At 35.7% G+C, this 26,826-nt stretch overlaps 1 protein-coding gene across 1 annotated transcript in view; it reads left to right on the top strand.

Annotated features, from left to right (window-relative positions):
• Positions 1 to 26,826, top strand: part of LOC145292069 (corticotropin-releasing factor receptor 1-like) — a 670,744-nt gene that overhangs the window by 346,768 nt on the left and 297,150 nt on the right. The window lies entirely within an intron of this gene.

The following is a 26,826-nucleotide window of genomic DNA, read 5'->3' as shown; positions in this document are numbered from 1 at the left end:
ATTTTAGAAGTATTCAATAGTATTACGATAATTCTCACAGTATAAAAAATTGTACTCAATTAAGAATACATATGTGTGTGTGCGTGTGTATGTGTTTGTATGTGTGTGTGTGAAAGACAGAAGGGAAAACAATTAAACACAGAAAGAAATAAAATCAAACGCAAGGTTTACTAGTTTTGTTCGGATCAACGAAGTGTTCAGGAAAAGTAAACTATTTTTCAATATATTGAAAGAAAAATAAATAAATAAATAAAGGGCAACACATTCGTTGATCCGAATAAGGCCGGTCAATCTGTCGTTTAATTTTTATTTCTTTCTGTGTTTAATTGTGTTTTTTACTGTCTTTCATAAATTTAGTGTATACGACATTCTGTTTTATAATATATCATGCATTTCATCCTCAAACACACACACAAACGCATACACATATATAAGTCGAAATATGTATATAATAATTAAATTTTTGTACCTCCTTTAATAAGGAGTGATATAAGTCGTATAATATAAACTTAAACTGCAAATACATTCGTGCGTGAAAGACAGATAGGCGAAAACAATTAAGCACAGAAAGAAACATAATAAAAATGAGAAATTTACCAGTTTCATTTGGATTAACAAAATGTTCATGAAAAGTGAACATTTTAAAATTTATTAACAAAATGTTGTTGGTCCAAACAAAGCCGATCAATCTGTTCTTTGCTTTTTATTTCTTCCCGTGTTTAAATGTTTTCCTGTCTGTCTTTTAAACATTAAGTGTCTACGACATTTCATGTTTTTGTAATATCGTACATTTTGTCCACACACACACACACACACACACACACACACACACACACACACACATATATATTTAATTATTCCTACAATCAAACAAAGACGCAGCTCACAAGAGTCATGGCAGCCACCAAACCGGAAGACTTTAGTTTCGCCCTCATTTGGGCTCATCAGCCAGACATAATTGAACGAGATTCGAAACCCGAGCCTCTTACACGCGAGGCGAGCACTGTGTCACATGAGCAACCCAACATAAGAAGGTCTATTAATTAACGCAGATCAAACAAAGCACGGCGAAATCCAACTATGGAATAACTCTACTTCGTCTCGAAAAAGGGGTGTTGTCATCCAACCACTAATAACCCATATGGGTTCTCATGTTATGTATTATTATACGATGTTGGAGAAAGAGAAGCAACCTAAGTTTTATTTAACTACCGATTTTAAAAACGTCACTTTCACGTCTTGCTTGATGCGTGTATTATTCTCTTTCTATCATTCAATTTCCTTTTAAACATTTTAGATAGCGTCACTCCTAACATGGTTCACAATTTTCTCACCTCAGTGTTCCATTCACATGCTTTGTCTTATTCGACCCTCTCACCTCACCAGACAGGTATTTGTCCAGTCTGTCTTAGCTTCTAAGGATATTTACAGGAACACTTTTATACAAAATTTCAAATGCTAAACCATTAATAATTTTCTATTACTGAGTATTAGTGTCATAAAACGTGTATTTAAAAATATATTTTATGCGAGTTTTAGCGAGGAACACCTTTTTTTTCGGATAAATAACCCCTCCAATTGGACCCTATGAATCGTGATATACTGACAGACAAACATACTGGGGAATTATAATAAGAGTTTCAGTACCAAAGACATTTTGACTCCAAATTTATCTAATTTTGTTTGATTCTATTTTTGTCTTTATTACGATATCTTGTGGCGTCGTTTAAACGATAATCACACCTTCCTACAAAGACTTGAAGCATTTATTGATTTTCAATTCTTCTTCCTTTTTCTTTGCGTTCTCGACACTCTTCTTTGTCTTCTTTATTTTTTTCTTCAACATTTTCGTCGGCTTCAACACCTTCTTTTCAAACACATTCTTCTTAGTTTTCTTTTCCTTATCCTCTTTTTCTTCTTCTTCTTCTTCTTCTTCTTCTTCTTCTTCTTCTTCTTCTTCTTCTTCTTCTTCTTCTTCTCGCCCTTCTGTCTCTTTTCCGTTATTCTATTCTTCTTCAACATCTTCTTCCTCAACACCATCTTCTTCTTCGCGGCCCTGTCGGTGGGGCATTAGAATACGCTGACTGCCCCCCTGCAGAGGATAAAAGTCCCTCAATGGGGGTCCAGGATATGACCTTAAACTATATCCAGTGGTGAGGCCCCAGGTTGTGGGCTTTGGGGAGTGTGGAGCCACCCTTTAATTACCATTGCTCCCAGGTCCACTCTGACACGGAGTGGTAGTACCTGTTAGGGTCCCAACCATGGGTTAAATAGAAACCGACGTGAAAACAACAAATATATTCTATTAAAAATGTTTTTCTTCAAAATCTTTGGATTCGGCATTAAATTACCCGAAAAGGGTTGATATGCCGTAAAACAAAACCAACCAACCAACCAACCAACCAACCAACCAACCAACCAAATCTTCTTTATCGCCTTCTTTTTCAACACCCTTTTCTTTCAGCACCTTTTTCTTCTTCTTTCTGGCATCTTCTTCTTCTTCTTTTTCTTCCCGTCCTCCTACCTCTCCTCTTTTCTTCTTCTGCTTCTTCAATACCTTCTCAACATTTTTTCATCCTTCTCCTCTTCTACTTCCTTATCAACACCTTCTTATTTATCTCTTTAAACCTCTCACCTGTACTCAAGTCAAGATTTATGCGACTATTTACGAAGCATTTAATCTCAATGGAGCGACGTACAAACCAAATTGAATTAGCAAAACTGTTTTCTTTCCAAGACTGACCTTCCGGCAATAGGAAACAAACAATCTGATCATTATAGAAGACGTCAAACGGTTTAGTAATAAACAAGAGCACCGGAAGAGAGTATACGTCCACCAAAACAACTCTTAAATACACAGACTTTGGTCTTGTACAAAAAGAAGAAAAAAAGAAGAAAAAATAAACAAACACCAAAATAATACAGGTATATATAAAAAAATAGAGACAATCTGACCAGTTGGCTAACAAATTGATCTTGAGTTAAATTATCTTAATTTAATTTTATTGTTGGTTTATTTATTATCTTGGTTTAATTCTTATTAATGATTTTTAAATTATCTTAGTTATGAGCTTAGGTTAAATTTATTCAAATAAATAATAAATTTATAAACGATAATAAATAAAAGAATAATTATTATATTATAAATGAATAATAATAATAATAATAATAATAATAATAATAATAATAATAATAATGATAATAATAATAATAATATATTGAATAAATGAGAAAAATGTTTACAAAATCAGTTACACAGAAAAAATAAAAAATTTGCTTCTATTCTGGTAACCTGTTATATTCTCCTCTTCCCCTTTTTCTCCTCCTCCTCCATTTCCTCCCCCTCTAGTCATTATCATTATCATCCTCATCAGTTTTTTAATCACTCTTGAATGAGGAACAATTTCCTGTTTGTTTCCACTTTCTTTTATCCATACCTAGGGGTAGCGAAGTAAAGATTTACATGGTTGTCGAAGTTGCCTCTCCATTGCGTTTTTTTTTGTAATCCTCAGTTTGTAAGAGATAGGTCACTTAATTAATGTACAAACTAATGCTAATTAGAGCAATGAAAACGCACAGTTTTTCAGATATAAACTTAATCTTTCAAACTGACAAATACTTTAGCATGCATTTTTTTTGTGATTAACATAAAAGCATGCTTAAGTAAAAAAACAAACAAACTGATTAACTCAGCTTTCGTAATCATAAGCCTAAAGAGATGAATATTCGTCAAAGGATCAGTAATACGAATTTCTCAAACAGAACTATTTGCACCAAATTTATGTAGCCTTACAAAGATTTAAATCAAGACATAACAATACTAAGCCTTATATCTAGAATCTATTTTCTGATCATGATTCTAGAAAATATCTATAATTGAAAGTTGTTTTGCTTTACGGCATATAGCACCTTTCGGATTATTTAATGCCGAATCCAGTAATTTTAATTTTTAATTTCTTTATATCTTCAAATATTTATTAATGGAGTTTGGTTTGGCTATTTTGTAGAAAGTTTTTATTATTCGCCCTCTTTTTATCTTCAAGTTTGTAGTGTTTGGCTTTTTTTTTGTAGTGGATTCTGTTGTTTTTTGTTTCCTGCCCTGTAGAACATTAGGCATCTCCAAACCTTTGTGTAAAACGTCACCTTTGTACTCATTAATAGCAACGTCATACATTCGTGTTTTTACTATAGTCTTGGTCAATTTTTGTGGAAGAGTATTGGCGCTACAATAAATAAATTAAATTTACAATAAAAAATGGATATAAACAAATTCTTAAACAAAGAAATTTTTATTAACGAACTACACATACTAGAAAATTAATTTTAATGTTTTCTGTTGACACTTATGCATCTGAATATAATGTTGCTTACAGGCTTCCGTACCTTTTTGGAAAAAGGCGCAAAAATTGAGTAACACCCCTGTCATTGTAATTAATCAAATCCAAATGAATTCTTTTAGTCGATTTTGCTTTTGCAATTTTTATTATCTCAAAAGTTATATATTCTATTATACGAATGTATTTTTTTATTATTGGAAACATGTTATACAAAATCTTTGTTTAAACTTTATATTGAGCAATATTTGAATTTAATATAATTTAAAGCTTCTTAGAAATAATTATTTTTTTAGAATTCTGTTTTTTTGTTGTAATTCAAATAATTATATTACCGAGAAAAATTATTTTAAAAAAGTGTTTATTTTTTTAACATAATAATGTTGATTTTATGTCCAAATTTAATTACAATTTTAAGGTAAGTGAAATAAATAACGGGATTTCATATATATATATATATATATATATATATATATATATATATATATATATATATATATATATATGTGTGTGTGTGTGTGTGTCTGTGTGTATATATATATATATATATATATACTAGCAAAAGTACCTCTTGTTGACTGGGTTAAAAAAAAACAGCCTACAGAAAATGGACACTGGTTTATGAAAGTATGATAGGTTATTATGAAAAGGAAGGGTTGTAAAAAGATAGCTTCGAATTTGGGGATATCAAAACCAAAGCAAAATATGATGAAAGTAAAAATAAAATAGATAAACCCCATAATTTATTATACCGTACCTGTTCACACTGAAACACTTATCACAATATTCTGTGGATCTATATTAAAAAAACCTTGTTAAATTTTGTGACATATTCCATTCTATGGAGGTCAGGGGCGAACAAACACTACATAATTTTATTATACCATATTTCTTCAAACTGAAACATAATTATCAAAGTATACTTACGCAGATAGATATGAAAAGTCTTTATTAAAGTTTGTGCCTATTTCCATTCTATGGAGGCCAGGCTCGAACAAAGACGCCAAAATTTTATCATACCATCCCTATTTAAGATAAAACATACTTATCAAAGTATTCTTATGTACATCTATATCAAAAACACTTGTAAACATTTTTTTTTAAATTTTTTATTTCCATACTTTGTGGACCAGGCGTGTACGCAGACCCCACAAGTTTAATGAACTACCGTTCTGCCAGATCAAACATATCCATTCCTGTGTCTCGATACATCTTCTATCATTATATGCAATCAGTTTTTTAAAATAGTCAACCATATAGGAGTCTATTCGGGACCAGACACACACACACACACACACACACACACACACACACACACACACACACACACACACACACACACACACAAACATTCAGCTTTATATTTTATATATATATATATATATATATATATATATAGAGAGAGAGAGAGAGAGAGAGAGACATAAAAATAACTATTTTTAAAAATTATTTGATCTTTTTTAACATCAAATATGGAGGGTAGAAAATCTAAAAAAAATCCTTTAAAACATTTAACGAAACCTACTTTTATTATTTAACTTTATTTCATAATTAATAAATACCAACAAATTTCAGGGATATATGAGGATTATTTGATTTTTGCTAGATTTTTAAAACATGGGTATGTCTACGGCTTCAAAAACGTTACTACATACGAACGTTGTTTTAAGGCGTCGATAGTGTAAACACGATTTTTATCTCGTATTTTTATTATTTTTGTATGCAGTAAAAAAAAAGTATAAGAAGTTCATTTGAAGCTTCTTCTTTTAAATGGTTAAAAAGTTAGGATGATTATATTAAATTAAATTACAGTTACATCGTGTTACATACAGGGGGGGGGGCTTAAAACTGTGGTGCGCGTTGGAGGTACCTACAGAACATGCATAAGTCTTGCAATGAGAGAAGGAAAAGAGTAAAATATACATTTTTAGTAAAAAAAAAACAGTCGGGAGGTGGAGGAGGGAGGAGAGAAAAAGAAAAGGAATAGGGGAAGAAAGGTGGGCTGTTTGTTTTTGATTTTGCAGAACATAATTACATTTTGCAAATGGGAATAGAAAAAACAAACAAAAAAATCAATGTTAGATGCATTTTATCTCAGGAAGCCAATATCTTCAGACAGCCTGATCAGGTAGCACCAGTTAAACTAAAGAGTTAGATCTAATGAATATGAATTAAACTCAAATCTGATATATTTGAATTTTCATATGGGAGATTGTCACTCCTCGTGCGGTTCACACTTTTCTCACTTGCAGTTTACCGTTCACTTGATACGTCCTTTCCGACTATCTCATCTCGTTAGACAGTCTTTCGCTTCGCCTGTCCTTGAACGCTTCACGGACATTTTAGTAACATTGTCCGGGAACCAACACGTTGTAATCTCAGTCACGAAGAAGGCCAAGAATAGAAAAGAATTTCAACTCGCTTTTTCTTTGTAGCAACGACTTCTGCTTCCTCATTGTAACGACCGTGACGTCATCCACGTGATCGTTTTCTCGAACGTACTCCACGTCTCTCACGTGATCTCGAAAATTATTATTACGCTCTAACGTGATCCTTTGTTTCAAGTCTTTGGTTGTCCTTGCCGGTGACGTCATTTCGCACGCATTTGCATACGCGAGTCCGCTCTACGTTACAATTTCAAGGGAAATTGTTATACGGAAGTTTAAATATCGGAATATTAATAACTTTCTATTGCTGAGTGTTGCTATCATAAAAATATATTTAAAAAGAAGTAATAGTGTGTATTAAAGGAGAACGTATCACGCAACCATAAAATCCTGGTTTCGTAATTAGACTGACATCGTAGTCTTATATGTATCTTATAGAGTTCTACCGTGATAGGGGGGTATATATTACTGTGTAACTTCCATGAAATTAATGGTTTGTTCTTCAAAACATGGAAATATTATTTAATTTTTATCGTCTGACACATACATCATAAAGCATGACGCAATTCAACATGTTAGAGAAACATATCTTATCGCCAGAATAAAAGCAGATCATATATAATATATATTCAAACGCATACGTATATATTTATTATTTATTAAAATCCCTGCCATACAGCACATACATAAGTTTTGCAATGAGAGAAGGAAAAGTGTTATAATAGTTTTAGTATGGAATTTTAAAGGACAAATATTATCAGCCACCGTATATAAGCTATAACTGTATGTTCCTTTATGCTGAACAATGTTATGAGAGCTGACTATAAATATAAATATTATCCTAACATCCGACTTATATATATATATATATATATATATATATATATATATATATATATATTGCAATTTTCTTAATTTATCTAGCTACTCACTGACCTTTTTTTATAGTGGATGCTTTTAATCCTTTTAAATAAATAAATACACTTAAGTTGGATGTAACAAAGCTTATTTTGAGAGGACACATCTTAGTTATTGAAAACAACGCCCCCTTCCCAACCGCATGGATATTTTACGTGTCAAACTCCATATGAAATGTATTCAACGACCATACCTTATTTTTCTGTCTATCTCCATGCAACAAGTTAGCGCCACAATATTAACTGCTTGTCTCCCTCATTTTCTCTTATTTTTAAACCTTTCTCCGTCTCCTCCACATCTGCCTTCAAAGTTTTACTCATCTCTCGCACTTCTTTTACACCATCTCCCCTCTCTTCTATTCCTGCCCGTGTCTGGTATAATATTTTAACTCCCCCCCCTCGACCCTTAATTTAAACCCCCCTCGCCCTTTATCACCTTCAGATTTCTTTTAAAACTTAACTGCTGCTGATATCTGATTGAAGTTCTTTTTCCTCTTTTTTTGTGCTTTTTCTAATATCTTTATTTCCTAATCATAATAATTATTTTTGCAAAAACTTATCGGATCGTTGATACGATTCGGTGATCGAAACATGTGTAACTAAGCAGTTAAAACGGTTATATATATATATATATATATATATATATATATATACATTAGTGTTTTATGTAAACGATTTATGATCCCCTTAAGAATATTGTTAGTATTGTTAGTTCATGTAAGTAAAACGATTCACCGATGCAGGAAATTAGGTGACTTGCTGATAAAATAATCTTCCAACGAAGGACGCTTTTGTAATAGTTTTAAAGGTTTTAATGAAACTTCTAAGACTCTATCTATACATATAAAAAGATAGAGAGAGAGGAGGAGAGAGACAGATAGTGAGAGAGACAGAGACAGAGGGAAGAAGAGTGGTATGAGGAAGCGAAAGAGAAATACTTTGCAGTTTTATACATTACTGCAAAACTTAAATTTGTTCAGAGAAATAGGGAGTGAGAGAATATGAGAAAGAGAGAGAGAGAGAGTGTGTGTGTGTGAGAGAGAGAGAGGAGAGAGAGAGAGAGGAGAGAGAGAGGGGAAAGAGAGCGAGAGGAGAATGAAAAAAAGAACATAAACCATTTGCAGAAGCATGGACCAAAGAAAATGAGAGATAAAAATGAGGCGAGAGAACAAGATAGATAGATAGATAGATAGATAGATAGATAGATAGATAGATAGATAAGGACAGTTGTAGGAGGTGAAGCATTTGCAGAATCATGCCCTACAGAATGAAATAAAGACAGAGAGAGAGGGTGAGAGAGAGAGAAAGAGAGAGAGAGAGAGAGAGAGAGAGAGAGAGAGAGAGAGAGAGAGAGAGAGAGAGAGAGTTAAAAATATGGTTACATCTATTGCGGAATCACACAAAAATAAAAAAACTAAAGAACGGAACTAGAGAACCGAAAGAGAAAGAGAAAAATAGAAGGAGTAAAGATGATAGATCCTTAATAGAATCATGTTTATCAAAACGATTTCACTTTCATTCACTTTTATATCAAATATTAAATTTTTCATAAGTAGCAAAATATACCTCAAAATATTAAAATGTAAATTATTATAACAGATATAATTCTACATGAGTTTATGTTTTTTTTTTTTATTGGACCATGTCTTATTTGTCGAATGTTAAAAAAAATAAGTATAACCTAGAAACACAATTTGACAGAATACATATCTTCCTCGATGCGAACCAAGCAAATACAAGCCAAACTAAGCCGCTCGTCACCATCAGAGGCAACAATGTCCACCGAAAGCAAAACAGGAGTTTCTGCCATGTCATTTGCATTGTTCACTTTTCGCTTTAAATCTTTAGGGAACGAGTTTTTTTCCATTTACTTTTTCTAATGTGTTCGTTAAAATAAAAAGTGCAAATCGCAAATGATATGACAAGAACATTTGTTGCTCACATTCATTGCAAGCTGAGACGGTACAATATATATATATATATATATATATATATATATATATATATATATATATATATATGTATATATGCATGTATATATATTATACATATATATATCATATATATATATACAATATATGTATGTATATAATATATGTGTATGTATATATATATATATGTTGTTGGTTGTTTTTGTTTTACGGCATATCAACCCTTTTCGGGTTATTTAATGCCGAATCCAAAGATTTCGAAGAAAATTTTTTTTAATAGAATATATTTGTTGTTTTCACGTCGGTTTCTATTTAACCCATAGTTGGGACCCTAACAGGTACTACCACTCCGGGTCAGAGTGGACCTGGGAGCAATGGTAATTAAAGGGTGGCTCCACACTCCCCAAAGCCTACAAGCTGGGGTCTCACCACTGGATATAGTTTAAGGTCATATCCAGGACCCCCATTGAGGGACTTTTACCCTCTGCAGGGGGGCAGTCGGCGTATTCTAATGCACCACTTACAGATATATATATATATATATATATATATATATATATATATATATATATATGCCAGCAGGCCAGCTGGTATTTCCCGGTAGTAAAATACGCTTAAATATGATATTTTGATTAATGCAGATTTCGTATTTATTATTATATTATATTGAACCCAATATATAGTAATGATTTAAAAAGTTTAAAAAAAATGACCCGAAAATCGTAACTAAAACGACTTAATTTTTCCCTTGATATTTGGACCATGAAGACATAAAGACATATTTGCTGGAAGACTAAAACTTAAAACGTAAACCAACAGCTATTACGTTAGGCGTGCATATTCGTAATGCCGCCGTTCGACCTTCACCTGGCGAATTCCATTTCTTTCATTTTCACACTTTTGCACCGATTTTCTCTGGCTAAAACCCAAATATAATCTTTATTTTTTTAAATAGAATTGTAGGAGGCGTTACAATGCAGAAGTAACGGAAAGACACAAGCTGAAGCAGGTGAGAAATTTATTAATACAACTTATAAATACATGTGTACATATTCATATTTCATATACGCAGTATATTTATATTTGCAAAGTGGTCACCTGGGAAAGTCGGTCTGGTGGTATGTCCGTGTAATATAATATTTCGAGAAAGATCTCTTCGTCAGATATTTACTTGACTTTGACAAACGTGCTGTTGTAAGCACCGTTACTTCTGCCTTGTACCGCCTTCTACAATTCTATTTAACTACATACTATACAATGCTTCAAGCAAACTACACCCACCTTTTATTTTTTTAATTCAATTTTCAGCCCAAACAAGTCACAATGCCACTTTGAAGTAGGGGGCTACTATCGGGAACATAAGTTGCAAGGGTATTATGAAGGGAGATAAGTAACAAGATGTATGTTCACATTACACTTGAACTTCTGCATGTCAGGTCAGTACAGTTGGGAAAGCAGACTCCCGGAAGCGAGTTCCAAAGTTTAGCAGTTCTGGGTAAGAAACTATTGGAGTAAAAAGCTTTCTTTCACCCAGGGATCTCTACTGTTGTCGGGTTTGTCGGGGGTGTTCACGTCGAGGGGGTACAAGTGCTCGTAGTTCGTCAGAGCATTCACCATTAAAGTACTTGTGGAACAGGCAGAAGGATGCAACATTTCGTCGATGGGACAGAGGGTGAAGCCTAGATGACAATTCAGGACCTATCCGGTTGACGACTCTCTTTTTAATCCTGTCAAGAATTGGGAGACAAGTAGCAGATACACCAGCTCAAATGTGACAAAGTACTCCGTCCATGGGCGAATGGTGACCTTAGAGGTACAAGATACTTTCAGGCGTAAGTAATTTTCTAGCACGGTAGCAGCCTTAGCAATGCTCTCAATGTATCTATTCCAGTTCATGTTCCCCCTGTAAACGTTAGACCGAGGAGTTTAAAGGAAGTACTTTCGGGCAATGTGTTCTTGGTCATTGTTATTGGTGGTAGAGAAGGTTTCTTGTAATTATTGAAAGAAACAAGCTTAGTCTTGGTAGCATTGAATGAGACCCTCCATTTTTGTCCCCATTCCACTACAGATTAGATCTCATCCTCTAGTGTTTCTGCCATTTCCTTAGGTATGTGTTCATTTGTTTTCCCCTCTTGCCTGTTATAGAGAGTAGTGTCATCAGCAAATATATCCATCTTAGGAACAATTAGATCAATGTGGTCATTTATGAATATCAAGAGTAATAAAGGTCCAAGGATAGACCCCATTTATCTCATATTGTTTAGATGTACGACCGTCGAGGCTAACCTGTATTTTTCTCTTACTTAAGAAGGATTTAATTACATTATGTATTCTTCCAGTGATACCATATGATCTAATTTTCCTTAGAAGACCATCATGCCATACCCTGTCAAAAGCCTTAGATATATCGAGGGGTACCGCTCTACCCTCCCCTGTTTTGTCCAGTGAACGGGATATACATTCAGAGATTGCAGTTAGGATATCTGCTGTGGAACGGGTTTGCCTAAATCCATATTGATTGTCGGTCAGGAGTTTAGCAGATGTAAGATGATGGACTAGAGCCTGATTAATTAAGGACCCAAATATTTTAGCGAAAAGCGAGAGAAGGCTAATAGGGCGATAATTTAATGGGTCAGTTCTTTTGCCAGAATTCTTGAAAACTGGTACCACAGAAGCGGTTTTCCAGCAATCGGGAAAGCAAGATTCGTTGAGGCATTTGTTATAAATTTTGGAGAGAACTGGAGCAACCTCTGTGGAGCATTTTTTTAATAGCACAGCCGGGATGAGATCGGGTCCACTTGCTTTTGAAGTATCTAGGTTTTTTATGATACCATGTGCCTGAGAAGGGGTGATTTTCAAATCATTTAGTGTGGCGTCTGTCCGCAAAGGAAAATCAGGGAGTGAGTGGCGTGCCGGGTCCAATGTGTAGTTGGAGATAGACTGACTGGCAAGCAGGTTAGGCTTCTGGGTTGCTGTGCAAACAACCTCATGATTGTTTGATAATGGGGGAATCGTAGACTGACCATTATTTACTAGACTGTTATAGATTTTCCAAAAGTCACGGGTTCCTAATTTTTGTGCTACGATGCGTTTTCTGGTGGTTTCAGTGTATTCTGTCTTAGCTGTCGCTATTTCTCTCACAATTATACAATTACTTCTAGCTTCTATATACTTTTGTCTGTTTGAATTGGAATTATGTCGGTTGAATTTGCAGCACGCATGCTGCATTTGAGCAATGGCAGCTGCACAAGTAGAATAAACCATTGGGGAGAGTGGGGCTTGCTATAGAATTTCGTGTGGGAACATGTGCTTCAATTGCAGTTTTGAACCATTCAGTGGTCTCATTTGCGCACTGTTAAACTGGAAGAGAAAAGATATTTCCCCATTGGGCATCTCTGATGAGATCCCTGATGGCTTCCAATTAAGCCTTTTTGTAATAACTCGTTGTTTTGAGCAGTGGTTTCATTTGCGCACTGTTCAGTTTTGGGTCGAGAATCAAGGGCGATTTGTACCATTATCACAGCATGATCAGCATTCCCGAGTGGGCTGTGGGCATTCATTGTACAATCATTGGGAACTGTGGTCAGAAATAGATCTAGAAGTCAGGCATGTCGATCTTGCTGGTCTGGGAAACGTGTCGGAAATGTAACCGTCTGTGATAGGGAATGAGATATAGAGCTACGTCTGTGTAGGTAGAGAACCCAAGCCAGTTACTGTGGTGGACATTAAAGTCACCAACTACGTGTACTTGTACGCTAGTATCGAGGGAGAGTGCTATATCTATGTTGTCAGAGATTTTGTTTATTATGATACAGTCTTGAATCGAGGGAGAGCGGTAGAGAAAATACAAGTAGCTAATATTATGTTGCATGTTTAGTCTGAAGCACATAAAGGACAGGTCGTCTGATTCTGTTTTTGTTTCTCTAATCAGGGTCTGTGCATATGTCTGTCTGAGTCCTTACGGCAGAGTGGGAGATAACCAGCCATGTTAAAATGGTTAGGGGAGGATGGAGAAGTGTAGGTTAGTTTCACTTAATACTAAGATACCCGGGTTGTTTACTAGGAGAAATGATTAAACGTCATCTAAGTTAGTTCTAAGCCCGCAGATATTCGTAAATGCAAGCCTGAAGGGAGGAGGCAGGTTGATTTTATTTTAGTTTGGTCCTGGTTCGCATGTGTTTCAATGCCCTATATATTAAGTTTTATGTCTGTAAACCAAAAATTGACAGAAGAGTTTCGTAGGGCTTTATTTTAAACAATTTTCCGTTTCTGATATAGAACAGCGTCACACTTTGCACATGAAGCATTTTCAAATATTTGTACTGGTGTTTTTGTTTTCTCAATCTCATTCATCCAGAGGAAGTCTCGAAATAAAGACGAAACGTTGATGAACACATAACTCGGTTTGTTCCTTTTCATTTTTATCTCTGTATTTTGTCGTAGTAATACTATTTCCATTATTCTCATCATATATATATATATATATATATATATATATATATATATATATATATATATATATATTAGCATTTCATCCCGGCGTTGTCCGGGTGTTTGGATGTGTATGTTTAGCTAAAAAAAAAAGTGGTAGTAGGAAGGCAGGCTCGAACCCGTACCGCAAAGGAGGAAAAGAACGGTGTAAAACCTAACGTTTATGCTGTTACAACCACCGCCAAACCGGAAGCGACATTTTTTAAAATTAAGGCTAGACAATCTAAAGGAGAGGATAACTTAAAAAAATATCGGCGAAAAAAGTGACCCCCTGTAGAAAAGTGCCTAGTTGAAGGTGAAGATATTAATGTTTTTAGCCAATTTTTCGATATTTGTCGTATGAAAGGTCGAACTTTTAAACGATACTTATTTTGGTAAAATCCGTCGCCTCTATTGAAAGTTTAAGGCAGACATGCAAACAGACATACATACACACATTTATATATTGGTAACTAAAACTTTTCGACCCAAACTGATGAAAAAGCTTACCCTATCTCTGAATACCCTTTATGTAAAATTTCAAATATTTAGACCAGAAATTGTCTGAGTAATTTGGAAGAGGCCGCAGAAGTAAATTTTTTAAAACTTTGACCCCTATTATGACCCCTTAACATTTATTGTTTTGGACTCAAATCGAGTTATTAAGTTAGATCCATGTCTAAGAAACCTATATCTAAAATTTCAAGTGCGTAGACCCAAAATTGTTGGAGGAGTTTGGTAGAGTTCTCAAAGATCAAATCGTTGAATTTTGACCCCTTAATCGCCAAATTTCTGACCAAAAACCGATCAAAACGATTTTCCCAAATCTCAGTACCCTGTATATCAAATTTCGAGTCTGTAGATTAAAAATTGACAGAGTTATTGCGTAGGGAAATGTACACAGACACACACACAGACACGTTCACTTTTATATATATATAGAGATATGGTCGCTAAATCAGACAAATAAATATCATATATTCCACCAACTATTCCGATTTTACTTTTTCTGTTTCTCTTTTCTCCCATAATTCAATCCTTTTATTATTTCCAAGTTACCTTCCAAACAAACTTCCATTGCTTTTGTATTCCTCCCTTTCGCATTACATTCGATCTTTTATTATTATCATCTTTTATTGATTGATCTTTTTTCATTGCTCTCAAAGTGCTCGTTCATTGCTACAAAGGTTTTGATCAGCACATTAATCGTTTGATGTCGTGCGAGTCACTGTTAAGTTGCGCCAAAAGTAATAGCATGCTCATCCCGGAAGCGACTACAAATTAAATGCTCTCGAATTCTGCTGAACAAAAGCATTTTTTTAATTAACAGTGGAGAAATATCAACGATTTGTTATTCCTCCCATGCACTAATACATATATATGGGGGCAGCTGCGCGTGTAACTATGAGGCAAGGATTGCGCAATCCCAACCACACCTCCTCTGATTCGGCACTGGGTATCCCAAAGCATCACCCATTTAGTACTGACCAGGTTCAACGTTGCTTAACTTCGATAATCCAGCTCGATGAAGCGTGCCAACATGATTATGCCGTATATAATCACGTTGCCACAACGGTTCTCTCCAGATCACTGAAGTTAAGCAACGTTGAGCCAATCAGTACAAGATGGGTGACCATTTAAGAAGGCTAGGCGCCGAGTCGTAGAAATTTCCAGGTTGGTATCTGCGCATTAATTCTCTGGGAGAGATGCACCCCTCAGTTTACGTAAAGACATGCATCTATGAGACTGTAAGTTTAATATAAAAACCTGCGTTGTACTGTGTGCTTTGTATTGTGGCAGGCACTGAGAAGGATTAGCAGGAATAACAAAAAGTGTGGTTAGTTCTACGCAAATTGGCCTTTTGACTAATATCAAAGTGTAGTATCTGTTCTTCAGATGCGATACTTCCATTTCTCGTTCTCTTTCAGTGGAGGAGAAATCATTCACGACTGAGACAATTTTTATTTTTGTACCTTTTCTTCACGTTAAAAAAAAACGACCCTGATGTCTAACTCTGTCCCGTGGGGAGGCATTGTAAATAGTTACCATAAACAAAACATCAGTGTGAATTTGCGAACAACTTAGTTGTTCTGGCGAAAGCTCATACAGCGAAACCGACAGGAGAGTCCGTTGTATATATATATATATATATATATATATATATATATATATATATATATATATATATATATATATATATAAAATAAAATAAAAATTAAAATTATAATTAAATTTACCAAAATGATCCAAGATGGTAAAACTAAAGTATATCATAAATATTAAAGAATTACTATCTATAACGAAATCTCAACCAGACGTAAAAGCTTAATAAAACCAAATAAGAGATAGAGCTTATAATAAGAGCGTAAGAATTAGCAAAATGCGGGATCGGATTTTGCATATTATTTGATGAAACTGTAAGTAAGTCAATGTTTCATCAAATACTTTTGTATGCAAAATCCGATCCCGCATTTTGCTAATTCCTACCCTCTGATGAAAAGGAAAGTATTTCTTCGAAACTCCGCGGATTAAGGACTATCCACTTATTAAGTGTTTCCTTATCAGATTAAATATGCTTTTAACTCTTTTTCAAAGTGTTTTTAACATGTTTTATTAACTATTTGCTATATATATATATATATATATATATATATATATATATATATATATATATATATAAATGTTTAGAGGTACAGAATTTATATATAGTTTTGAAAATAATAAGCGGAAGTTTCTCGAGAGCTCTTTCGGCTATCATCTCATCAGGAGAAAATCGATAGCGTACAAAATAATATTGTGTCGAAAATAAAGAGTTCTAAGGGGAACTTATTAAATGTGTCAAAAGTACGGGGACACTAAAATAAATTTATTAACGTTTAAAAACGATTAAAATATTGGCGCAACGAGGGAGGAAAAAAAAGAAAAAAAGACGCGGGAGAAAAAAATTCAAAGTTCCCCAAAGAGAAACAATGCGTTGGATGTTTCCTTTTGCCGGCACAAAGAAGGTTTACGCACCGCAATGGAGACAGACTCCAAAATCTTAAAATGTTTTTTGGAGTCCGCTCTATGTAGCACCTCGAACCAATCTATTTTATATATATCGGCACAGCACGGGTTGTCAACCAAATGCTGGCCAATAGCAAAGTCCAAGGCTACAGAAGGAGGGAGATCACCAGACCACATCCTCCCTTGTCTGATCTTCGATGGAACATGCTGGTTTATACGAGTCAAAAGGTGGAAGGATGTTGACTCGTATAAACCAGCATGTTTTTAAACTTTAATAAATTTTAGTGTCTCCGTACTTTTTGCACATTTAATAAGTTCCCCTTAGAACTCTTTATTTTCGACACAATATTATTTTGTACGCTATCGATTTTCTCCTGATGAGATGATAACCGAAAGAGCTCTCGAGAAACTTCCCCTTATTATTTTCAAAACTATATATATATATATATATATATATATATATATATATATATTATTCAATTTTCACCCCAAACAAGGCACAGTGCCACTTTGAAGCAGGGGGCTACTATCAGGGACTTAATTAGCGGGGTCATTATGAAGGGAGATGAGTAGAAAGATGTTTGTTAACATTACACTTGAACTTCTGCATATCATTGCAGTTGGGAAAGCAGAATCCCGGAAGGGAGTTCCATAGACCCGCAGTTCTGGGGAAGAAACTATTGGAGTAAAAGGCTTTCTTGCACCTAGGGATCTCTACTGTAAAGGGATGAGACTTAGTAGCTTGTCGGGTTTGTCGGGGGTAGTTACATCGGGGAGGTACAAGTGTTTGCAGTTCGTCAGAGCATTCACCATTGAAGTATTTGTAGAACAGGCAATGGATGCAACATCTCGTCGATGGGACAGAGGTTGAAGCCTAGATGACAGTTCAGGACCTATCAGGTTGGTGACTCTCTTTTGAACCCTGTCCAGGAGGGAGAGACAAGAAGCAGATGCACCAGCCCAGATGTGACAGCAGTACTCCATACATGGGCGAATGGTTGCCTTATAGAGGTATAGGATACTGTCAGGCGTAAGTAGTTTTCTAGCAGGGTAGAGGGAGCCAACCTTCCTTGCAGCAGCCTTTGCAATGCTCTCAATGTATCTATTCCAGTTCATATTCCCCGTAAACGTTAGGCCGAGGACTTTAAAAGAAGTACTTTCAGGTAATGTGTTCTTGGCCATTGCTATTGGTGGTAGAGAAGGTTTCTTGTAGTTATTGAAGGAAACAAGCTTAGTCTTAGCAGCATTGAATGTGACCAACCATTTTTGTCCCCATTCCACTACGGATTGGAGGTCATCCTCTAGTGTTTCTGCCATTTCCTTGGATATATGTTCATTTGTTTTCCCCTCATATCTCTTATAGAGAGTGGTGTCATCGTGTCATCGGCAAATATACCCATCTCCGAAACAATTTTATCAGGGAGGTCGTTTATGAATATCAGGAATAATAGAGGTCCAAGGATAGACCCCTGAGGTACTCCCGCATTTATGTCGTATTGTTTGGATGTACGACCGTCGAGGACAACTTTGATTTTTCTATTACTTAAGAAGGATTTAATTACATTATGAATTCTTCAAGTGATTCCATATGATCTAATTTTCCTTAGAAGATCATCGTGCCATACTCTGTCAAAAGCCTTAGATATATCGAGGGCCACCGCTCTACCCTCCCCTGTTTTATCCAATGAACGGTATATACGTTCAGAAACTACAGTTAAGATATCTGCTGTGGAACGGGCTTGCCTGAATCCATATTGTTTGTCAGTCAGGAGTTTAGCAGCTGTTAGGTGCTGGACTAGGACTTGATTAACTAAGGACTCAAATATTTTGGCGAAAAGCGGGAGGAGGCTAATAGGGCGATAATTTGGTGGGTCAGTTCTTTCACCAGAATTCTTGAAGACTGGTACCACAGAGGCGGTTTTCCAGCAGTCGGGAAAACAAGATTCGTTAAGGCATTTATTGTAAAGTTTGGAGAGAACTGGAGCAACTTCGGCAGAGCATTTTTTTAATAGCACAGCCGGGATGAGATCTGGTCCACATGCTTTTGAGGTGTCTAGGTTTTTTATAATAGCATGTACCTGAGAAGGGGTGATTTTCAAATCGTCTAGTGAGGCGTCTGTTCGCAGAGGAAAATCAGGGAGTGAGTGGTGTACCGAGTTCAGTCTGGAGTTTGAGGCAAACCGACTGGCAAGCAGATTAGTCTTGTCAGTTGCCGTGCAAGCAACCTCATGATCGTTTGATAGTGGGGGAATAGTTGACTGTCCATTATTTACTACGCTGTTGTAAATTTTCCAAAAATCCCGGGTTCCTAATTTCTGTGCTTGGATGCGTTTTCTGGTGGTTTCAGAGTAATCTGTCTTAGCTGTCTCTATCACTCTCTTAAAATTATTTCTAGCTTCTATAAACTTCTGTTTATTTGAGCTGGACTTATGTCGGTTGAATCTGCGGAACGCATGCTGCCTTTGACAAATGGCAGCTGCACAAGCAGAAGTAAACCATTGGGGGGAGTGGGGCTTGCTATAGAATTTCCGTGCGGGAACATGTGCTTCCATAGCAGTTTTGAGCCATTCAGTGGTCTCATTTGCACACTGTTCCGCTGGAAGAGTAAATATATTTTGCCATGGGGCATCTCTGATGAGCTCCCTGATGGCTTCCCAATCAGCCTTTTTGTAATACCTCGTTGTTTTGAGTAGTGGGTCTTCAGTTTTAGGGCGAGAATTTAGGCTGATTTCTACCATTATCACAGCGTGATAAGCATTCCCGAGTGGGCTGTGGGCATTTGTTGTACAGTCATTGGGAACCGTTGTCAGAAAGAGATCTAGAAGTGAGGCATATTGATCTTGCTGGTCTGGGAAACGTGTCGGAAATGTAACCAACTGAGATAGGGAATGGGATATAGAGAAGCTATGTGTTGCGCTACCAGCTACGTCTGTGTAATTAGAGAATCCTAGCCAGTTACTGTGGTGGACATTGAAGTCACCAAATACATGTATTTGTGCGCTAGTATCTAGGGAGAGTGCTATATCTATGCTGTCTGAGACTTTGTTTATTAGGGTACAGTCTTGAATCGAGGGAGAGCGGTAGAGAAAATACAAGTAGCTAATTAGCTATTGTGTTGCATATTTAGTCTGAAGCACATAAAGGCCTGGTCCTCTGATTCTAGTTTTATTTCTCTAGTCAGGGGGAGGGTGTTACGAATATAGACTTCAAGTCCATGCATATGTCTGTCCGAGTCCTTACCGTAGAGTGGGAGATAACCAGGCATGTTAAAGTGGTTAGAGGGAATGGAGGACTGAAGGTTAGTTTCACTTAATGCTAAGATATCCGGGGTGTTTACAAGGAGAAATGACTACACATCAACTAAGTTAGTTCTAAGCCCGCGGATATTAGTAAATGCAAGCCTCAAGGGAGGAGGCAGGTTGGTTTTCTTTGAGTTTGGTCCTGGTTTAAACGTAACTTTTGCTTGAGCTGTCATTTCATTTTATTTTATTTAAAAGTTTCAGTTAGGGTGAGTGAGTGAGGGGGTGCTGGACAAGTAGTTGTGCAGAATACCAGACATGCAATACAAGTAGACCATCAGCTGTCCTCACCCACAGGATTGTGGCCTCAGGAAAGCCCACCGGGAATGAGTGCAGGGTCCCTTTCCATGCGCGACATGGCACTACAAACATCCCGATATTTTACAACTGTTGATGGAGCAGCCGCTCTAAGCGCTACCAAAGAGTTAGGGCACCTGTACTTTCAGTCGGAAACAGCAGCCAGGAACTGTCAATCCGGTACCCTCAATCCGTTAGGCAAAGCCAGGCCAGTCCAACTGCACCGACATATATGGCACTGAAGCACCCCACTGTGTCCAGTTTAGGGGGATGGGATGTGGCGGGAGTGGGGAGAAGCGGCGTTCATTGCCCTAGTCAGGAAACAAGGCCAACCACTGGGTGATTCAGCCGAGTCCCTGTGATAGTACCTCTACGCCTGGCCAATAGGCAAAGAAGGAGTATGAAAGCCGGGCGATAGACATAGCCTATCTCCTCCTTAAGCAGTTTAGGTTTGCCAACCGGTGATTTGTTTGAGTCACCAGCTCTAGGAAGGTTGTCGTCCAGGACTGAAGAGGCCTCCCTCCCCTAGGTTTAGTTTCAGAGTTTTCCTTCTCCTAGACGGATGACCTGGGAAGACCTACGGGTCCATCAGCTCCGAGGGGGTTCGCCCCGCGCCTGGGTCCTAATCCAGGTATTTCTGCGACCCCGCATGGGTAGTTAATATTTATTGGTTATTTAGGTTAATATCTCCTGAAAAAATCGGGCATTTAGGTTAGCTTCTACAGAAAATTTTTACTCCTCAAACCTGGTTAAAAAAGGGCATTATTATGCTTCCATTTTCATTTTTACTGGGAGAGGGTATAGGTAAAAATTCGTCCAGTGGAAGCAGCTAAATTTGCTACAGTATTGGATTGAGAGAGACGAGTTAATGTATGGTTAGATATAGTTTTGTAAGTTAAGGAATGGATGATTAGATATAGTTTAGTAGATTTAAGATTAGGATAAAGTGTTAGGGTATGATTTACTTGCTATTAGAAATTCTGATTTGGTGCCCAAACCGAATATTTAGTAAGATTGAAAGATAAGATATGCTCAGTATAGATACAAGAGAACATTTAATATGGAGTACAGTTATACCTGATAGATATAGGTTATTGCATATTCTGTAAGTATAGTTAAATATAGATGGATGGATAAGTAGTATAGTATACGAATGCATGGAATTTTAGACAATTAGAGTAAGTTGCCTTTAGACTACAACGAAGGAGAATGACTTCGCCTTTCTCTTAATATCCGGAAGTTTTTATTTCAATGAGTACCGGTTAATATATATATATATATATATATATATATATATATATATATATATATATATATAATGTGTGTATGCGTGCGTATGTATATATATCCATCCCTTATATTTCAGATACATTGATATCCCATTCAATTATCCCACTAGCTAGCTGCTGCATTGAAATCTCCTCTTTTGTTGAGAAGCATTAGGCTTCGAAATACCTGGGTATAAAGAGCATATAACCCCTCAATTACTGTGTTTTTTTATTACATCAACAAATATATTTTGGCATACCAACATATGGCTTTATCTTTTTAATAATTGCTTATATATATATATATATATATATATATATATATATATATATATATATATATATATATATTACACCAGGAAGTCTACTTCCCTTATCCCATACGATGTTTATGTTTTTACTAAAATTATCTTGTTCATCTTCTCTTGTGTCTATTTTTCTCACCTTGCCTATTTCAATTTGTATCATCTTTATTCCTTCAACGTGTTCACTTTATCGATATCTTCTTTTAAAGCCAAAGCGGAATTAAGGACGGATGTTCATTTTTTTTTATTTACTTTCTTTGAATTCACTTATGGATCTTTAAAAAATTAGTTGTCTTTTGAGAAACACTTCAGAGCCACTTCCTGTAGGTACACAAACGTATACATGATGATTGCAACGTCTTATCAGACGAGTGCCACTCCCTCTGACATTAAAAGTCCATGAACCCGAAAATGACTTATTTAGTCCTGCCGATGAATTCACACGCTCAAGCAGACATGACACTTAAGACGGTCATTGGTATGCATACATATATATACACGCACGCATACATACATACATATATACACATACATATATACACATACATACACATACACACATACATATCACACACATATATACAACATACATACATAGACAATACATAATACGCACACATACACATATATATACATAATACACACGTGCAAACATACACAAGGCGGTCATTGGCATACATACATATAAATATATACACGCATACATACATATATACACATACACACATACATATCTATAAACATACGCACATATATACCTATATACAAACACAATGCATAATACGCATACATACATATACATACAGACATGCATACAAAAACATATACATATGCATCCACATATGCACATATACAAATACATACACACATATACTTACACATACATATACGTACACATATGCACATATATATGCATACACTTACCTACATATACATACACATACATATATATGCATTCATACACATAAACACATACATGCACATATACACATACACATATACATGCACATATACACATACATATACATGCATACATACACATACATATATATATATATATGCATACATACACATACACACATGCATACATACACACATGCATACATATACACATATGTGCATATATACACATAAACACATATATGCATATATACACATACATTCATACAAACATATATATATGTATATACATACACGCAAACATATATACACACATACACATATGCATACATATACACATAGATATACATACATATACACACATGTACATATATAAATATACATACACATATACATACATATATACATAGATACATATAATGATGGCAGATCAATTATTACATGCTTCCTGCATTTCAGGTCTACACACGTCAAAGCTTTTTCATCGCCACAGGACTATTTTTTATAGACAAATGCCTGAGGGGGTATCTATAAAAAGATGATGTTACAGAGTTTTAGTTTTGTACGACAGCTAAATCTCTCTCTCGGTTCAAAATGTTGACATCCAGCAACAAGCAAGAGCAAGATAGCCAGCAACAAGTCAAACTGCAGACCAGCTTTCTGCGGGTACTGGTCTCCCACTTTATGTTTTTTAAATCAGAGATTTGATTCTCCTAGAGGGGTTGCCTTCACCACGGCTTACGGGAGCCCTCTCCACCACGCACACACATCGAAATAAACACATGCATATATAGAGATGTACGCCAACATACATATGCATGTGCACACACATGCAAACATACACACGTAGAAGCACACATATACGCATATACATACACATGCATATACATACGTACAAATATATCTACATGTAAAATACACATGAAGGAACATTCCAAAAGTCATAAATACTCAATGATCAGGAGGCACGATTAAATGAGTTTGACATAAAAAACAATCGAATACAAACAATTTTGGTACTAGCGCACACACCAATCCGTGCTGAAACAACCACGCTACCATCAAAAAAGCCATTCCCAACATGGGGAGTGGAGGGTGTTTTGTACCTATTCTGCAATTTAACCTTACAATTGAATATAAAACATATCATAAAACTTTAATTAAACTTAGAAATACGATTAAAAAAATAGCGCAGATCAGTAAGTGCATCAGCACCACAATTTTTAGAAGAGACAGTCACTCGTTGAAGTGCTTGTGCAACTTTACAAATGAATAGACGTCGCAGTTAAACGAAAAATCTAAACGATCAGTGATTAAAGCGGATGGATTGTTTTTGCCCCTTTTCCTTCTTGTTCTTTTTTTTTAAATAAAAAGTTTGTCTATAAGACTCACACTTCTGCAGTTGAAAATAGTGATTATGATCATGTGGACAAATTCACACATTATTTCCAAATAAAATCGACGTCCGAATCAAACGTAATCGTAAACAACAATCCAACTGACGTATTAAAGACGCTTGGACATTTTTTTTACGTATACATATATACATAATTACATGCATAATATGAACATGTATGGTATATCATTATTTATTTATTACTAGCACAATCACATTGACACACCGGTTCTCGTCAGATCACCGAAGTTAAGCAACGTTCAGCCTTGCTAGTACCAGATTGGTGACCATTTGGGAATTCTAGGCGCTGTATATTCTTTCCGCTTATCTCGGCATTGTTTCCAATCGTTCTTAACCCTCAGCTGCTACTGGTATTCAACAATGTCGACTCAGGAGAGGTGTGGTTGGAGATTGGGCAACTCTTGCCACAATAATTTCACGCACAAGCACCCTTACCGTGGGTATCCATAGTTTTTCAAGACTGAAGGAAGCCGTTATTACTAGCAGTTTAGCCTGGCTTTGCTCCGGCACAATGTACTGTTCATATGTGGGTATTATATATGTATAAAAAAGTTTTAAATCTAAAATTTCAAGTGTTTAGACCTAAAATTGGCGGAGGAGTTCGGTATAGTCTGCAAAGCTAAACTCTTTCAACTTTGACCTCTTAGCCGCCAGAATTTCCCCCAAAACTGATTAAAAAGCTTGCTGCATATCTGAATACCCTTTATGTATAATTTCAAACGTTTAGACCCAAACTTTGCTGAATAGTTTGGAAGAGACAACAATGGTAAAACCTTTTGAAGTTAGATCCCTTGGAAGCTGAAATTTTCGACCCAAACCGATTAAAAAGCTTGCCCTAACTCTGAATACCCTTCATGTAAAAGTTCAAATGTTTAGACCAAAGATTGCCTGAGTAATTTGGTAGAGACCGGAGAGGTAAATTCTTTTCTAACTTTGACCCCAATTATGACACTAAAAATTTAATTTTTTCGGCTCAAATCAAATTAAAACGTTTGATCCATGTCCAAGTAACCTGAATTTAAAATTTCAAGTGTTTAGACCAAAATTGTCGGAGGAGTTTGATAGAGTTTTCAAAGGTCAAATCGTTTAACTTTTACTCTTTTATAGCCAAATGTGAGGCCGAAAACCGATTAAAAAGATTTTCCCAAATCTCAATGCCCCTTATGTCAAATCTCGAGTCTGTAGACCGAAAATTGACAGAGTTATTTGGTAGGGAAATGTACACACACAGTCACACAGACAGACAGACAGACAGACTATTTCACTTTTATAGATATATAGATATATTATATATTTCCTGTTCTTATAGATTCTTTCTGGAAGTGTCCTGCAAGTTTTTCATAAATATTTTTACAACGGCATACAAAGATTGACCAAAAACCATTTAGATTATACCAGGCGCCGAAGCGTCTAGATTGTAAAGTTACACATTGTGCGTGTATGTGTGTGTGAGTTCGTTTCATATTGACCCATAAATAGATGGGTCAATTTGTTGAAATTTCATACATATGTACTTTATGTGCATGACAGTGTTCTCAAATAAGTTTTGTATCAAAATGTCTTCGATAACTATCGATAACCTAAAAAGATCTGATAAAAAAGGAACAGGTAATTTCGATTAAAATTAACGCCTTATACAACCTAACATCATGAGTGCATTTGAGAAGTACTATTACAGCACAAGCAGAAGGTCCCGGCATATAAACTTCACAGTAGGTTCTTTAATATGACAGGGATGCATCTGAAATGAATGCTTCTGTTTCGAGCACAATTGTACCATGATACTTAACTTTTACATTTGAAACTTTAATTTACATAAAAAATATGTTTATACAATACACAGTAGTTTCTCTACAGTGCAATATAAACTAAAGTGTATAGTGGACTATATCATTGTGGAGGCGTGTGATTCTTCCTTCGGGTGCACTGCTGTGGGTCTCAACTAAGGCAGACAATCGATTTGTTTGAACAGTTAGCAATTTCACCAATTTCGATAACAAAATCTCATTCAACCCCGAGAAACGTTGGGTGTCCTTGCTAGTATATATATATATATATATATATATATATATATGTGTGTGTGTGTGTGTGTGTGTGTGTATGCGCGCGCGCGTTTGTGTGTGTGTGTGTAATTGCATGTTCATCACGGAAGTGTTTGTGTACAATCATAGAATATGGTTGTACGTGGAAGCTGCATATATAGTGTTCAACTGGAATGAAAGCTAGAATATCGAAAGTATTTTTCAGCCAGACAACATGACAGCGTATTGTTTACCACGACGAAAATGCAATTTC

The sequence above is a fragment of the Euprymna scolopes genome, chromosome 13 (genome assembly GCF_053919585.1).
Source record: "Euprymna scolopes isolate OS-2025 chromosome 13, ASM5391958v1, whole genome shotgun sequence".
Taxonomy (NCBI): Eukaryota; Metazoa; Mollusca; class Cephalopoda; order Sepiida; family Sepiolidae; genus Euprymna; species Euprymna scolopes.
Note: the sequence above shows the minus strand (reverse complement) of the source record. Positions and strands in the feature narration are given on the sequence as shown.